The sequence below is a fragment of the Salvia splendens genome, chromosome 4 (assembly GCF_004379255.2).
Source record: "Salvia splendens isolate huo1 chromosome 4, SspV2, whole genome shotgun sequence".
Classification (NCBI taxonomy): Eukaryota; Viridiplantae; Streptophyta; class Magnoliopsida; order Lamiales; family Lamiaceae; genus Salvia; species Salvia splendens.
In genome coordinates, this window is record NC_056035.1 from 21,949,606 (window position 1) to 21,953,148 (window position 3,543).

A 3,543-nucleotide genomic window follows, 5' to 3' on the forward strand; every position below is an offset into this window, starting at 1 on the left:
CTTCTATGGGAATCAAAGATTATATATATATCATGTTGAAAATTTTGCTTGGAATATGAATTGGTGAAAATGCATGGATATGAAATTGGTATTTGCGCTTATGCCCAAGATGACGAATGTTGTATGACAATGAACTCGAATACGTGTTAAACCCATATGAGTTGGATGAGATTATATGATGATTGTTATGCGATTGCAGCATGAAACAATATCTATGATAGTAAATTTGAGCATGCTACTGTACCTAGTTGTGACTTGTGCGATGAATGTAAACCTTGCGATAATAATGAACGTAGAGATGCGAAATGCTTAGTGTAAGGCGAGCGGCCTATGGGGAAGCACTACTAGAAAAATTGCTTCTCACTACACTTTTTTAATCACACTTTATAAAAAGTGCCAGCATAGATATATTATCTACACACTAGCTTTTCACTACACGTATATAATATATTGTTACTGCACCTCAACATAAATGTCATATTAAAATTCATTTCCTGGCACTTCTACTCTGTGTAAAATTTTACAATAATTTTTTTTAACATTAATAAAACACATAAATCACACACAAACTGCCATTCACATATACACACACCGTGACACACGCGCACACACACAACCCTCCGCCGGCGACGCCGCGCCTCCGCCGAGCTCCGCCCTCCACCGAACGTTTAAGCTCTTCCTTGTCTCCCTCTCTGTCTCAACACTTCTCTCCCCCTACACATGCACACATACATTCATCTCTGTATAGTGGCTGTCCCGCCGATTCTGGCACCGCCGTCGCTGGACTTCGGATCTCTTGAATAGTCTTGTCTATCCTCTACGTAAGTAACCTTCCCACACCTCTTATTCATCCAATTTCAGATTCGAATTGAAGTTAGGGTTTGTATTCAAATTCTTCCCCAATTCGAATTTAAGTAAAATTAGGTGGAAATCCACACATGTTCCTTATTTGCTATGAGTGAAGCAGCAGTTGTGAAGAAATGTTTTGTGCTTATTTTTTTGAAACCTGATTTTTGTGAATCTGCCTCAGGTTTAGTATTGCTTTGTTGCAGCTTTTGTTACGATCATTATTGTGCATTGGTAATCTTCCCTCTAGAAGCTACTGCCCAAGAACCTTTACAAGGAACAGTAGAAGTTGAGAAAAAAAGGTCATGGGAGTCTGAAATGAGGAGCTTGATAATTGATTAAAGAGCTCTCCTTCTCGTTTGTTGTTGGTACCCTTCATTCCTGCTTGTATGAGATTTAGTAATTTTTCTAGATAATCATAATTACTTCCACAATGTGTCTTGTGTGGCAGCATGTCTCGTGGTTATCCTCTTTGTGTTGACATACTATCTTACCTCACAAAAAGTAGACGGGGGAAGACAACTGCTACTAGCTTTGAAATCGTGATTAATTTAATTGATTTCTTACTGTGTTTTTAAATCGTGAATTTTTTTCGATTCACTTATTTTTTATGTTTATGAATTGTGAAAAGACATTTAGATATACATGGAGAAAAAAAGTTCTATTTCCAATTATAGATTTTTTAATAGGAGTAGTTTTTAATATGAATACTCATACTCCAGAACAGCGCATAATTGAAAATCATCTTACTTAAACTCAAATGTACTACTACTACTTTTTTTAAAATATTAGTACATTTTTTGTTAATTTGTTCGACCCCACCATAAATATTTTCTGGATCCGTCATTGCTTATGTTTATTTCCTTGTTAGTTCACATTGTTTTTTGGGATCGGAATAGCTGAATCTTTTAATAGGTAGTGTGGTTTATCTTGCCCAGATTATCTTGCTTGGTATCATTTATTTGGTTTTGAGTTCTCAAAGCTAAATTTTCTTATGTTTGTTTGCTAGTTAGTTCACATTCTTTTAAACACGCATGGATGCATTTGGAGTTGATGATTATCTTAATAGATTTTTCATGCTGCCAATAAATTTGTTGCAGGAAACAACTACTAAAACATTGTACAAGGCCCTTTTCTAATTTTTTCAATGCAGAATATGCAGGCAGTCACCCTTCCCTAATAATGTTGGCTCAAAAATTTCCACTTAATTTTAATCTCATGTTGGTTCTCCTTTTAAATATACAGAAGCTCCTAGATGAAATAATGGAGCATATCTGCAAAGTTGTGGGCAATGTCATGAAAATTTGATGCAGTACTATTGCATTATTCTTGTTTTAACTTAGTGCTAAAATGGTCACATATTCTCAACTTTGTCGAGTGACAATCTGCCACAGTCATGAATCCTGTATGAGATTAAAAAAAATCAACACCTTCACAACTACTTATCAATTTACGGTGGTTTCCTTCATATTTACCATCTTGCTCGTGATAATAAAATTTATGTTTTGTTTGATACTATTTAAATTTTGGAATTGTTGTATACACACTATTTACATCTACAAAATTCGCAAAATAGTGTTCGTGAGCAGATTTAGTTGAAGGATTAGTTGATAAGGAGATGGCAGGTCGTTACGATCAGAATTCATTTGCTGTAAGTGTTTCCTCTTCATCTGGTATCAATTGTTTAATGTTTGTTGGGATTAGCCTTTTTTTGCTTTTAATTATTTGTGAATGTAGTTTTGTGTACTCTTGAGATGAAGAATTTGAATTTAAGATAGGGTTTTTGAGGATGATTAGACTTAGGATGACTATGTGGCCTGATCTAGTAATTCAAGAGCTCTTGCTAAAAAAATATACGAATTTGAGAGCTACATTTCAGAGGTTTCTAATCATACCTTCGGATTGTAGTTTGAGAAAAAAAATGAATGATAAACATACTCTGTTTGCATTTGGAGTAATTCTTGTTATGAATGATTGTGGATTTGGGAAATTTTTTATCTTTTGTGACTCCATTTATGAATAATTTTCTTTATATGCTTCAATTTGAGAACCAAGTAGTCTATTGTGGTTATTTTAGATGATATTATCTATGGAAGAGAGTCTTGTTGTTTACTTTGTAGCAAATAGCAAATTTTACTTTATAATCAAAGGTTTATTGGCGGTTTCCTTTTCTCTTAATTTGCCTATCTTTGGATGAACTAGCAGAATCTTTTCTTTGGGGATCAATATTATCTGTGAGTGATAAGGCTAATTTCATGCATAGGTCTAGGGGATAAATTTGTGAATTTGCTGGGTCTAACACATGTCTTAAGCCAGGTGTATAGAAGAAATTCGCCAGGTCCAGGAAAAGAAGGAGGCAATCACACGCCCGAGGAAACTGGCGAATAAGTGAACATTGTGAAAGAAATTGCAAGACGGAGTAAATCTCAAAACTGAAGGGTAGAATGGAGAATTCTACGAAGGTTCTAGAAGATTATGTCCGTGTCTATAAAAGGAAGGATGCATGCATTCTGGAGGGATCTTCTCAGTTGGAGACCTCACTAACAGTCTGCAGCTAGTTCACTTTTCTATACACTTGGGTTCTTCGAGGGAAATTCAGGGGGTTTCGCACTTGGGTTCACTTTCTGCTTTCTCGTATTTTCAAGTTGTGGTGTAACACCGTCCTGTTGAGGGCGAAGAAACAAGTTCCTGTTTAAT

The 3,543-nt window shown here is 35.4% G+C and overlaps 1 long non-coding RNA gene across 1 annotated transcript; it reads left to right on the forward strand.

Annotated features, from left to right (window-relative positions):
* Nucleotides 1–597: 597 nt before the first annotated feature.
* LOC121799166 lies at nt 598–3,221 on the forward strand. Its single transcript, XR_006050152.1, has 3 exons — nt 598–821; nt 1,053–2,497; nt 3,163–3,221. It is a non-coding gene; the product is annotated as an uncharacterized LOC121799166 (long non-coding RNA).
* Nucleotides 3,222–3,543: the final 322 nt, after the last annotated feature.